The sequence below is a fragment of the Nycticebus coucang genome, chromosome X (genome assembly GCF_027406575.1).
Source record: "Nycticebus coucang isolate mNycCou1 chromosome X, mNycCou1.pri, whole genome shotgun sequence".
NCBI classification, from domain to species: Eukaryota; Metazoa; Chordata; class Mammalia; order Primates; family Lorisidae; genus Nycticebus; species Nycticebus coucang.
Genome location: NC_069804.1, coordinates 64,614,209 through 64,629,042, shown reverse-complemented (window position 1 = coordinate 64,629,042; position 14,834 = coordinate 64,614,209).

The following is a 14,834-nucleotide window of genomic DNA, read 5'->3' as shown; positions in this document are numbered from 1 at the left end:
GGGATTGCATTAAATCTTTTGAGCTTTGGGTAGTATGGATGTTTTAACAATGTTAATTTTTCCCAGCCATGAGTATGGTGTATTTTTCCATTTGTTAACATCTTCAGCTTTTTCTTTTCTCAGAGTTTCATAGTTCTGTTTATAAAGATCTTTTATGTCCTTCGTTAGGTACACTCCCAGATATTTCATCTTCTTAGGCACTATTGTAAAAGGAATAGAGTCCTTGATTTTTTTTTCAAACTTTTGGTTTATATAAAGTTTATAGATTTGTGAGTATTGATTCTCTATCCTGATCCACTGCTGTATTCTTTGATCACTTCTAGGAGTTTTATTGTTGAGTTCCTGGGGTATTCCAGATACACAATTATATCACTTGTGAAGAGAGACAGTTTGATCTCCTCTTATTCTATTTGGATAAACTTGATTGCCTTTTCTTGCCTAATTGCGATGGCTAAGACTTCCATTAAAATGTGAAAAACCAGTGGAGACAATGGGCAACCTTAACTACTTTCTGATCTGAGTGGAAATGTTTTCAATTTTACTCCCTTCAATACAATATTGGTTGTGAGTTTGCTGTAGATGGCCACTATCAGTTTAAGAAATGTTCCCTCTGTACACATTTTCTTAAGGGTTCTCATCAAGAAAGGATGCTGGTTATTATTAAATGTTTTTTTGCATCAATTGATAAAATCATATGGTCTTTATTTTTTATTTTGTTTATGTGATGTATTATATTTATAGATTTACGTATATTGAACCACGCTTGAAACCTTGGGATAAAACTCACTTGGTCATGGTGTATAATTTGTTTGACATGTTCCTGGATTCTGTTCACTAGGATCTTATTGAATATTTTTCCATTAAATTACATATACCACCATTCATTGGAGATATTGGTCTGTAATTTTTTTTTTTTCTTGTTCGGTCTTTCTCTGCTTTGGGCATCAGGGTGATATTTGCTTCATAGATGTGTTGGGAAGTATTCCTTCTTTTTCTATGTTTTGGAAAAGGTTAAGTAATATAGGTATTAGTTCCACTTAAAAGGCTTGGTAGAATTCTGGTGTGAAGCCATCTGGTCACAAAATTTTCTTTTTGGGGAGATTCCTTTTTTTTTCTTTCATTTTTATTTATTTATTTTTTTTTTATTAAATTAAAGGTGTGCACATAAATGCAATCATGGTCTCTTTTAAATTTTATTTTTTTATTAAGTCTTTTGTACATAGAACACAAATACATTTATGCCCAATTCAGTTTATTGATTATTTGTACAAATTGGTGGTTACATCATACTAATCAGCATAGATTTCATCTCATTTACCCAATTATAGCATTAGGACATTTGTGCTCTATACATGATAGAACCAATTTGTACTTGCAATGTGCTCCATAGTTGTGATCCCCCTACTATCCCACCCACCCCTTTCCCATCCCTCCCCCTCCCCTTCCCTCCTTCATCATAGACTAATTTTGTGTTTCAAATTTCATATGTAAGTGTGAGTTATTATAAATTGGTTTCACAGTAGTACTGAGTACACTGGATACTTTTTTTTTCCATTCCTGAGATACTTTGCCAAGAAGAATATTTTCCAGCTCCATCCATGTAAACATATAGGAGGTAAAGTCTTCAATTTTTTTTACTGCTGCATAATATTCCATGGGATACATATACCGCAGTTTATGAATCCATTCATGGGTCTAAGGGCACCTGGACTTCTTCCAGGACTTGGAAATTATGAATTGAGCTACAATGAACAATCTGGTGCAAATATCTTTATTGCCAAATGATTTTTGCTTTTTTCGATATACACCTAGTAGAGGAATTGCAAGATCAAACGGCAGGTCTACATATAGATCCTGAGTGTTCTCCAAACTTCCCTCCAAAAGGAAGGTACTAGCTTGCACTCCCACCAGCAGTGAAGAAGTGTTCCCTTTTCTCCACATCCATGCCAACATCTGTCGTTTTAGGATTTTGTGATTGAGCTACTCTTACTGGAGTTAGATGGTATCTCAGAGTAGTTTTGGTTTGCATTTCTCTGATGATTAAAGATGATGAGCATTTTTTCATGTGTCTGTAGGCCATGTGCCTGTCTTCTTCTGAGAAGCTTCTGTTCATGTCTCTTGCCCACAATACAGTGGGATCGCTTGTTTTTTGCTTAGTAATAAGTTTGAGTTCTCTGTGGATTCTGGTTATTAGACCTTTGTCGGTAGCATAACTTGCAAAAATTCTCTCCCATTCTGAGGGCTGTCTATTTGCTTTACTTAGTGTGTACTTGGCAGTGCAGGAGCTTTTTAATTTGATCAAATCCAAGTAATGTATTTTTGATGTTGCTTCAATTGCCTGGGGTGTGTTCCTCATGAAATAGTCTCCCAGGCTAATTTTTTCAAATGTTTCCCCTGCACTCTCTCTAAGAATATTTCTAGTTTCATGTCTTAAGTTTAAGTCCTTTAACCAGTGAGAGTCAATTTTTGTTACAGGAGAAAAGTGTGGGTCCAGTTTCAGTCTTCTACAAGTTGCCATCCAGTTCATCCAGCACCATTTATTAAATAGGGAATCTTTCTCCCAATTTATATTTTTAATAGGCTTATCAAAAATCAAATGATGATAAGTGTCTGGGTTCTCCTCTTGGTCTTCAATTCTGTTCCACACATCTACCTCTCTGTTTTTGTGCCAGTACCATGCTGTTTTGATCACTATCGATTTTTAATAAAATCTGGTCTAGAAGCGTGATTCCTCCCGATTTGTTTTTATTTCTGAGTAATGTCTTGGCTATTTGAGTTTTTTTCTGTTTCCGTATAAAATGAAGTACTAATTTTTCCAGGTCTTTAAAATATGAGAGAGGTGCTTTACTAGGGATCGCGATAAATCTGTAAATTGCTTTAGGTAGTATACACATTTTAACAATGTTGATTCTTCCCAGCCATGAGCTTGGTATATTTTCCAGTTGTTAACATCTTCAGCTATTTCTTTTCCCAGAGTTTCATAGTTGTCCTTATAAAGATCTTTCACATCCTTAGTTAGATACACTCCCAGATATTTCATCTTCTTTGGCACTATTGTAAAGGGAATAGAATCTTTGATTGTTTTTTCCCCTTGACTATTGTTGGTGTATATAAAGGCTACAGATTTATGAGTGTTAATTTTGTATCCTGAGATGTTACTATATTTCTTGGTCACTTCTAGAAGTTTTATAGTTGATTCCCTGAGATTTTCCAGATATGTAATCATATTGTCTTCAAAGAGTGACAATTTGATCTCCTCTGGTCCTATTTGGATCCCCTTGATTGCCTTCTCTTGCCTAACTGCGATGGCCAATACTTTCTTTACAATGTTAAAAAGCAGTGGAGACAGTGGCATCCTTTCCTGGTTCCTGATCTGAGTGGAAATGATTTCAATTTTACTCTATTCACTATGATATTGGCTGTGGGTTTGCTGTAGATGTCCTCTATCAGTTTAAGAAATGTTCCTTCTATGCCTATTTTCTTAAGCATTCTGAATAAGAAAGTATGCTGGATGTTGTCAAAAGCTTTTCTTGCATCAATTGAGAAAATCATATGGTCTTTGCTTTTTGATTTGTTTATGTGATGTATTATATTTATGGATTTACATATATTGCACCATGCTTGGGACCCTGGGATAATATCCACCTGCTCGTGGTGTATAATTTGTTTGATATGTTGTTGGATTCTGTTTGCTAGGATCTTATTGAATATTTTTGCATCAGTATTCATTAGAGATATTGGTCTATAATTTTCTTTTACTGTTGGGTCTTTTCCTGCTTTGGGTATCAGGGTGATACTTGCTTCATAGAATGAGTTGGGAAGTATTCCTTCTTTTTCTATGTTTTTGAAAAGATTAATTAATATAGGTACTAGTTCCTCTTTGAAGGTTTGGTAGAATTCTTACGTGAAGCCATGTGGTCTTGGGCTTTTCTTTTTGGGGAGATTTTTTATATTGATGCTGTTTCCAAGCTTGTTATAGGCTTGCTCAACATTTCCACTTCTTTCTAGCTAAGTCTGGGATGGTGACATGTTTCCAAGTATTGATCTATTTCCTTCAGATTTTCATACTTCTGAGAGTAGTTTTATGTAGTATTCATTAAGGATTTGCTGAATTTCTGAGGTGTTGGTTGTTATTTGGCCTTTATCATTTCTGATTGATGTGATTAAGGATTTTACTCTTCTACTTCTGGTTGGGCTAGCTAACGGTTTATCTATTTTATTGACCTTTTCAAAAAACCAACTCTTTGATTGGTTGATCTGTTGAATGATTCTTTTGTTGTCAATTCCATTATGTTCTGCTCCAATTTCAGTTATTTCTTTTCTTCTGCTGGGTTTAGGGTTCGAAAGTTCTTCATTTTCCAGTTGCTTGAGATGACCCATTACGTTATTGACTTGCTCTCTTTCTATTCTCTTGAGGAAGGCTTGCAATGCTATAAATTTTCCTCTTAGGACTGCCTTTGCTGTATCCCAGAGGTTCTTATATTGCCTTTCTTCATTATTGTTTTGTTCCAAAAATTTGGTAATTTCCTTTTTAATCTCATCTATGACCCAGCTATCATTCAGCATGAGGTTATTTAGTTTCCATGTTTTTGTATGCATGTGGAGATTCCTGTTGTTACTTAGTTCAAATTTTATTTCATGGTGGTCCAAGGAAATACAGGGAATGCTTAGTATTCTTTTAAATTTTCTGAGATTAGACTTGTGACCTAAGATGTGATCACTTTTGGAGGATGATCCATGGGCTGATGAGAAGAATATGTATTTGGTTTTGTTAGGATAAAATGTACTATAGATGTCTATTAGATGCATATGTTGAATGGTTAAGTTTAATTCTAAAATTTCTTTGCTGAGCTTCTTTTTTGAGGATCTATCCAACAATGCCAGAGAAATGTTAAAGTCTCCAACAATTATGGTGCTGGGGGAAATCAAATTGCCCATGTCAGTTAGAGTTTCTGTTATAAATTGAGGCACATTCTGGTTGGGTTCATAGATGTTGATAATCGAAATCTCATAATGATGAGTGTTGCCCTTAACAAATAAGAAGTGACCATCATTGTATTTTATTACTTTGATTGTTTTAAAGCTTATTGTTTCTTCAAATAAAATTGCCACACCTGCTTTTTTCTGATTTCCATTTGCCTGAATTATAGAAGACCATTCCTTCACCCTGAGTCCATATTTATCTTTTAAGGTAAGGTGAGATTCTTGAATGCAACAGATCTCTGGCCTTAGTTTTGGTATCCAGTTCGCCACCCTGTGTCTCTTTAGAGGGCAATTTAAGCCATTTACATTAATTGAGAGTAATGATAAACCTGACAGAGTTTGGGGTATCGAGTTTTTCAAAAGTCCATTGAACATTTTTAATCCTTTTGCCACTATGGAAGTTATAATTTGATCAAAAGTTTATGAGTGATTTTACTTTGGTGGTGCAGGATTGTGTTGTTCATTATGGAGAATAGGTCTGAGAATTTCCTGAAGAGCTGTTTTAGTTATGGCAAATTTCTTCAAAATGTGAATGTCATTAAAGTATTTAATTTCTCCATCATAGATGAAACTCAGTTTAGCTGGATACAGGATCCTGGTTTGAGTGTTTTTTTTGTTTAAGGAGATTAAAGGTCGATGACCACCCTCCTCTAGCTTAAAAGTTTTCAGTGGAGGGATTTGCAGTCATTCTAACGCTCTTCCCCTTGTATGTAATTGTTTTCTTACTTCTTAGAGCTTTCAGAATTTTCTCCTTCATATTAACTTTAGCAAAATTTATTATAATGTGTCTATGAGCATTTTTATTCAGGTTGAGTCATGCCGGTGTTCTTAAAATGCTATCTGAATTTCAGAATCTCTGGGCATGTCTGGAAAATTCTCTTTAATTGTTTCATGAAGCAACACATCTGTATTCTTTGCAGCAACCTCCCCTCTTTCAGGTACTCTTATTTGGGGGAGATTTCTTATAGTTGATGCTATTTCAGGACTTGATATAGCCCTGTTCATTACTTCCTCTTCTTTCTGGCTAAATGTAGGAAGGTTGCATTTTTCCAAGTTTGAGTCTATTTCCTTTATATTGTCCTACTTCTGAGAATAGTGTTTCTAGTAATGTTTATTAATGATTTATTTTTATTAAATCATAGCTGCGTACAATATTGCAATCATGAGGTACAATGTGCTGGTTTTATATAAAGTTTGAAAATATTTTCATTGAACTGGTTAACATAGCCTTCATGGCATTTTCTTAGTTTTTGTGTTCAGACTTAAATATTCTACATTTAGTAAGTTTCACCTGTACCCTTCCAAGATGCAATGTAGTTTTGGACCCACTAATTACCCTCCCTACTCCCACACACCCCTCTGCCCTCCCCTCCCTTGCCCCTTTCTCAATATTTTTGTGCTGAGATTGGGTTATAGCTTTCCTGTGACAGCAATAAATTAGTTTCATATTAGGGCTGAGTACATTGGGTACATTTTCTTCCATTCTTGAGATACCTTGCTAAGAAGAATATTTTGAAGCTCCATCCATGTAAACATGAAAGAGGTAAGGTCTCCATCATTCTTTAAGGTGGCATTATATTCCATAGTGTACATACACCACATTTTATTAATCTATTCCTGAGTTGATGGGCATTTGGGCTTTTTCCATGACTCAGCAATTATGAATTGGGCTGCAATAAATATTCTGATACTAATATCTTTTTTATAATGTGATTTTTTGTCTTTTGGATTTTTACCTAGTAGAGGAATTATAGGATTAAATGACAGGTCTATTTTTAGATCTCTAAGTATTCTCCAAACATCTTTCCAAAAGGAAAATATTAGTTTGCCTTCACACCAGCAATGTAGAAGTGTTCCCTTTTCTCCACATCCATGCCAAAATCTCTGGTTTGGTGATTTTGTGATAGGGGCTAATCTTACTGCAGTTAGATGATATCTCAAAGTGGTTTTGATTTGCATTTATCTGATGATTAAAGATGATGAGCATTTTTTCATATGTCTGTAGGATATGCGCCTGCCTTCTTCAGAGAAGTTTCTCTTCAAGTCCCTTGTCCAGCCTGATATGGGATCAATTGTTCGTTTCTCACTAATATGTTTTGAGTTCTTTTTGGTTTCTGGTTATTAAACCTTTGTCGGAGACATATCCGGCAAATATCTTCTCCCATTTTGAGGGATGTCTTCTTGCTTCACTTACTGTGTTCTTGTTTGTGCAGAAGCTTTTTAGTTTCATCATGTCCCAGTAATGTATTTTTGATGCTGCTTCAAGTGCCTGGGGGTTCCTGCTCATAAAATATTTTCCCAGGCCTATTATTCAAGATTTTTTCCTGCCCTTTCTTCTAGTATGGTTATAGTTTCATGTCTCAAGTTTAAATCTTTAATCCAGTGAGAGTCTATCTTATTTAAAGGTGAAAGGTGTGGGTCCAGTTTCCCTTATCTACAGGTTGCAAGCCAATTCATCCAGCACCATTTGTTAAATAATGAAACTTCCCCATTGAACATTTTTAATTGGTTTGTCAAAGATCAAATAAACGTTAGTAGCTGGGCTCATTTCTTGTTTCTCTATTCTGTTCCTTATATCTATATCTCTGTTTTTTTCCATGCCAGTCCCATGGTGTTTTGATTGCTATCGATTTATACTGTAGTCTGAGATCTGGAGGCATAATTCCTCCTGCTTTTTTTAATTTCTGAGTAATGTCTCAGCTATTCAAGTTTTTTTCTGATTCCATATAAAACCATGCATTATTTTTTAGAGATCTTTAAAGTATGACAATGGAGCATTAATAGGGATTGCATTGTAATTGTATATTGCTTTTTGTAGTATAGACTTTATTTTATTTTCTTTTTTATTTTTTTTTTTATTGATGGGGATTCATTGAGGGTACAATAAGCCAGGTTACACTGATTGCAATTGTTAGGTACAGTCCCTCTTGCAATCATGTCTTGCCCCCATAAAGTGTGACACACACCAAGGCCCCACCCCCTCCCACCATCCCTCTTTCTGCTTCCCCCACATAACCTTAATTGTCATAAATTGTCCTCATATAAAAATTGAGTGCATAGGATTCATTCTTCTCCATTCTTGTGATGCTTTACTAAGAATAATGTCTTCCACGTCCATACAGGTTAATATGAAGGATGTAAAGTCTCCATTTTATTTAATGGCTGAAAAGTATTCCATGGTATACATATACCACAGCTTGTTAATCCATTCCTGGGTTGGTGGGCATTTAGGCTCTTTCCACATTTTGGCGATTGTAAATTGAGCTGCAATAAACAGTCTAGTACAAGTGTCCTTATGATAAAAGGATTTCTTTCCTTCTGGGTAGATGCCCAGTAATGGGATTGCAGGATCAAATGGGAGGTCTAGGTTGAGTGCTTTGAGGTTTCTCCATACTTCCTTCCAGAAAGGTTGTACTAGTTTGCAGTCCCACCAGCAGTGTAAAAGTGTTCCCTTCTCTCCACATCCACGCCAGCATCTGCAGTTTTGAGATTTTGTGATGTGGGCCATTCTCACTGGGGTTAGATGATATCTCAGGGTTGTTTTGATTTGCATTTCTCTAATATATAGAGATGATGAACATTTCTTCATGTGTTTGTTAGCCATTCACCTGTCATCTTTAGAGAAGGTTCAATTCATGTCTCTTGCCCATTGATATATGGGATTGTTGGCTTTCTTCATGTGGATTAATTTGAGTTCTCTATAGATCCTAGTTATCAAGCTTTTGTCTGATTGAAAATATGCAAATACCCTTTCCCATTGTGTAGGTTGTCTCTTTGCTTTGGTTATTGTCTCCTTAGCTGTACAGAAGCTTTTCAGTTTAATGAAGTCCATTTGTTTACTTTTGTTGTTGTTGCAATTGCCATGGGAGTCTTCTTCATGAAGTCTTTCCCCAGGCCAATATCTTCCAGTGTTTTTCCTATGCTTTCTTGGAGGATTTTTATTGTTTCATGCCTTAAGTTTAAGTCCTTTATCTATCTTGAATCAATTTTTGTGAGTGGGGAAATGTGTGGGTCCATTTTCAGTCTTTTACATGTAGACATCCAGTTCTCCCAACACCATTTATTGAATAATGAGTCTTTCCCCCAAGGTATGTTCTTGTTTGGTTTATCGAAGATTAGGTGGTTGTAAGATGTTAGTTTCATTTCTTGGTTTTCAATTCGATTCCAAGTTTCTATGTCTCTGTTTTTGTGCCAGTTCCATGCTGTCTTGACCACTATGGCTTTGTAGTAGAGACTGAAATCTGGTATGATGATGCCCCCAGCTTTATTTTTGTTACTAAGAACTGCCTTAGCTATACGCATTTTTTTCTGGTTCCATACAAAGCGCAGAATTATTTTTTTCAAATCTTGAAAGTACGATGTTAGTATTTTGATAGGAATGGCATTGAATAGGTAGATTGCTTTGGAAAGTATAGACATTTTAACAATGTTGATTCTTCCCATCCATGAGCAAGGTATATTCTTCCATTTGTTAATATCCTCTGCTATTTCCTTTCTGAGGTTTTCATAGTTTTCTTTATAGAGGTCCTTCACCTCCTTAATTAGGTATATTCCTAGGTATTTCATTTTCTTTGAAACTATGGTTGAAAGGAGTTGTGTCCTTAATTAACTTCTCACCTTGACTGTTATTGGTGTATACAAAGATTACTGACTTGTGGACATTGATTTTATATCCTGAAACATTATTGTATTTTTTGATGACATCTAGGAGTCTTGTGGTTGAGTCTTTGGGGTTCTCTAAGTACAAGATCATGTTGTCAGTAAAGAGGGAGAGTTTGACCTCCTCTGCTCCCCTTAGATTCCCTTTATTTCCTTGTTTTGCATAATTGTATGGGCTAGAAATTCCAGCACTATGTTGAATAGTAAAGGTGACAGAGGACAACCTTGTCTGGTTCCACTTCTAAGAGGAAAAGCTTTCAGTTTTACTCCATTCAGTAAAATATTGGCTGTGGGTTTGTCATAGATAGCTTCAATCAGTTTTAGAAATGTGCCACCTATGCCTATACTCTTCAGTGTTCTAATTAGAAAAGGATGCTGGATTTTATCAAATGCTTTTTCTGCATCTATTGAGACGATCATGTGATCTTTATTTTTGCCTCTGTTAATATGGTGGATAAAGTTTATGGACTTGTGTATGTTAAACCAGCCTTGCATCCCTGGGATGAATCCTACTTGATCATGATGAATGACTTCTTTGATGATGAGCTGTAATGTATTGGCTAGGAGTTTGTTGAGAATTTTTGCATCTATATTCGTGAGTGAGATTGGTCTGAAATTCTCCTTTTTGTTTATGTCTTTTCCTGGTTTTGGTATCAGGTTGATGTTTGCTTCATACAATGTGTTGGGGAAGATTCCTTCTTCCTCAATTTTTTAGGAATAATTTCTGCAGTACAGGAATAAGCTCTTCCTTGAAGGTTTGATAGAATTCTGGAGTGAAGCCATCTGGACTAGGGCATTTTTTTGGTTGGAAGATTTATTATTGTTTCTTTGATCTCTGTGCTTGAAATTGGTCTGTTCAGGAGCACTATTACTTCCTGGCTGAGTCTAGGGAGTGGTTGTGATTCCATATATTTATCTATTTCCTTCACATTGTCAAATTTCTGGGCATAGAGTCTGGTAGTATTCAGAGATGATCTCTTGTACCTCTGTGGGATCAGTTGTTATTTCCCATTTATCATTTCTGACTGAGGTTACTAGAGATTTTACTTTTCTATTCCTTGTTAGTCTGGCCAATGGTTTATCTATTTTATTTATTTTTTCAAAAAAGCAACTACTTATTTCATTCATTTTCTTTCTTTCTTTCTTTTTTTTTTTTTTTTTTATTAAACCGTAGCTGTTTACATTAGTATCATCGTGGGGCACCATACACTTGATTCCTAGATCTTTTGAGACATTTTCATCACATTAGTTAACATAGCGTTTGTAGCATTTTCTTACTTATTTTGCTAAGACCTTTACATTCCACATTTACTAGGATTCACATATACCCTTGTAAGATGCACCGCCGGTGTAATCCCATTAATCCACCTCCTTCCCCCTCCCTCCCCCCCTCCCTTTCCCATTTCTCCCTATTCTTAGGTTATACCTGGGTTATAGCTTTCATGTGAAGGTGCTACATTAGTTTCATAATAAGGGTGAGTACATTGGGTACTTTTTCTTCCATTCTTGAGACACTTTACTGAGAAGAATATGTTCCAGCTCCATCCATGTAAACATGAAAGAGGTAAAGTCTCCATCTCTCTTTAAGGCTGCATAGTATTCCATGGTGTCCACATACCAAAATTTATTAATCCATTCGTGGATCGATGGGCACTTGGGCTTTTTCCATGACTTAGCAATTATGAATTGGGCTGCAATAAATATTCTGATACAAATATCTTTGTTATGGTGTGATTTTTGTTCTTCTGGGTATATGCCCAGAAGGGGGATTACAGGATTGAATGGCAGATATATTTTTAGATCTCTAAGTGTTCTCCATATCTCTTTCCAAAAGGAATGCATTAATTTGCATTCTGACCAGCAGTGCAAAAGTGTTCCCTTTTCTCCACATCCACGCCAACATCTCTGGTCTTGGGATTTTGTGATATAGGCTAGTCTCACTGGAGTTAGATGATATCTCAAAGTAGTTTTCATTTGCATTTCTCTGATGATTAAAGATGATGAGCATTTTTTCAAATGTCTGAAGGCCGTGCGCCTGTCTTCTTCAGAGAAGTTTCTCTTCAAATCCCTTGCCCAGCCTGCGATGGGATCCCTTGTTTTCTTCTTGCTGATGTGTTTGAGTTCTCTGTGGATTCTTGTTATTAAACCTTTGTCAGAGATATACCCTGCAAATATCTTCTCCCATTCTGAGGGCAGTTTACTTGCTTTACTTACTGTGTTCCTGCCTGTGCAGAAGCTTTTTAGTTTGATGAAGTCCCAATGGTGTATTTTTGAAGCAGCTTCAATTGCCCGGGGGGTCCTTCTCATAAATAACTCACCCAACCCAATTTCTTCAAGGGTTTTCCCTACACTGTCTTCTAGTATTTTTATAGTTTCATGTTTTAGGTTTAAATCTTTAATACAGTGAGAGTCTATCTTGGTTAATGGTGACAGGTGTTGGTCCAGTTTCAGTCTTCTACAGGTTGCCAGTCAGTTCACCCAGCACCATTTGTTAAATAGGGAATCTTTTCCCCACTGAATGTTTTTAATTGGCTTGTCAAAGATTAAATAACGGTAAGTAGCTGTATTCGTCTCTTGGTTCTCTATTCTGTTCCAGACATCTACTTCTCTGTTTTTGTGCCAGTACCATGCTGTTTTGTTCACTATCGATTTGTAGTATAGCCTGAGGTCTGGCAGCGTGATTCCTCCTGCTTTGTTTTTATATCTGAGTAATGTCTTGGCTATTCAACTTTTTTTCTGATTCCATATAAAACGAAGTATTATTTTTTCAAGATCTTTAAAGTATGACAGTGGAGCCTTAATGGGGATTGCGTTGAAATTATATATTGCTTTCAGTAGTATGGACATTTTAACAATGTTGATTCTTCCCAACCATGAGCATGGTATATTTTTCCATTTGTTAACATTGTCAGCTATCTCTTTTCTTAGAGTTTCATAGTTCTCATTATATAGATCTTTCATGTCCTTTGTTAGATAAACTGCCAAGTATTTCATCTTCTTTGGCACTACTGTGAATGGGATAGAGTCCTTAATTGTTTTTTCAACTTGACTATTGTTGGTATATATAAAGGCTACTGATTTATGAATATTGATTTTGTAACCTGAGACACTGCTGTATTCCTTAATCACTTCTAAGAGTTTTGTAGTGGAGTCCCTAGTATTTTCCAGATATACAATCATATCATCTTCGAAGAGCGAATGTTTGATCTCTTCTGACCCTATGTGGATTCTCTTGATCGCCTTTTCTTCCCTAATTTCGTTGGGTAAAACTTCCATTACAATGTTAAAGCGCAATGGAGACAACGGGCAGCCTTGTCTGGTTCCATATCTAAGTGGCAATGATTCCAATTTAACTCCATTCCATATGATATTGGCTGTGGGTTTGCTGTAGATGGCCTCTATCAGTTTAAGAAATGTCCCTTCTATACCTATTTTCTTAAGTGTTCTGATCATTAATTGATGTTGGATGTTATCAAAAGCTTTTTCTGCATCGACTGAGAGAATCATATGGTCTTTGTTTTTTAATTTGTTTATGTGCTGTATTACATTTATAGATTTACGTATATTGAACCGGCCTTGAGACCCTGGGATAAAACCTACTTGGTTATGATGTATGATTTTTTTGAAATGTTGCTGGATTCTGTTTGTTAGAATTTTGTTGAATATTTTTGCATCTGTATTCATTAGTGATATTGGTCTATTATTTTCTTTTCTTGTTGGGTCTTTTCCTGGTTTGGCGATCAGGGTGTTGTTTGTTTCATAGAACGTGTTGGGTAGTCTTCCTTCTTTTTCTACCTTTTGGAACAGGTTGAATAATATAGGTACTAATTCCTCTTTAAAGGTTTGTTAGAGTTCTGACTTAAAGCCATTTGGTCTCTGGCTTTTTTGGGGGGAGAGATTTTGTATGGTTAATGTCATTTGCGAACTTGATATGGGCCTGTTCAACATTTCCACTTGATTTTGGTTAAGTCTTAGAGGTGACGTTCTTCTAAGTAATGGTCAGTTTCCTTCAGATCTTCATATTTCTTTCTTTATTTCTTTTTTTTTTTTTTTTTTGTAGAGACAGTGTTTCACTGTACCGCCCTCTGTAGAGTGCTGTGGCATCACACGACTCACAGCAACATCTAACTCTTGGGCTTACGCGATTCTCTTGCCGCAGCCTCCTGAGTAGCTGGCACTACAGGCACCCGAAACAACGCACAGTTATTTTTTTGTTTTGTTGTTGTTGCAGTTTGGCTGGGGCTGGGTTTGAACCCGCCACCCTTGGCATATGGGGCTGGCGCCCTACTCACTGAGCCAAAGGCTCTGCCCAGATTTTCGTATTTCTGAGAGTAAAGTTTCTTGTAATATTCATTAAGGATTTTTCGGATTCCTGAGAAGTCTGTTGTTATTTCGTCCTTGTTATTTGTGATTGATGAGATTAGAGATTTTACTCTTTTTTTCCTGACTAGGTTGGCCAAAGGTTTATCTATTTTGTGGACCTTTTCAAAAAACCAGCTTTTTGATTTATTGATCTGTTGTATTGTTGTATCTTTCAACAATCAAAAGATTGTTGTATCTTTTGTTTTCAATTTAATTTAGTTCTGCTCTGATTTTGCTTAATTCTTTTCTTCTACTGGATTTGTGGTTGGAGTGTTCTTCCATTTCCAGTCTCTTGAGATGTCCCATTAAGTTGCCCACTTCCTCCCTTTCCGTTCTCCTGAGGAAGGCTTGCAGTGCTATAAATTTCCATCTTAGAACTGTCTTTGTGGTGTCCCAGAGGTTCTGATAGTTCGTGTCTTCATTTTCGTTTTGTTCCCGAAATTTGGCAATTTCCTTTTTGATCTCATCTCTGACCCAGCTATCATTCAACATAAGGTTATTTAACTTCCATGTTTTTGTATGTGTATGCAGATTCCTGTTGTTACTCATCTCAAGTTTTATTCCATGATGGTCCGAGAAGATGCATGGAATAATTTCTATTCCTTTAAATTTATTGAGGTTAGACTTGTGACCTAAGATGTGATTGATTCTGGAGTAAGTACCATGGGGTGATGAAAAGTATGTGTATTCAGTTATGTTGGGATGAAATGTTCTGTAGATGTCTGCTAAATCTAAATGCTGGATGGTTAGATTTAAATCTAGAGTTTCTTTATTCAGCTTTGTGTTGGAGGATCGATCCATCACTGCCAAAGGAGTGTTAAAATCTCCGA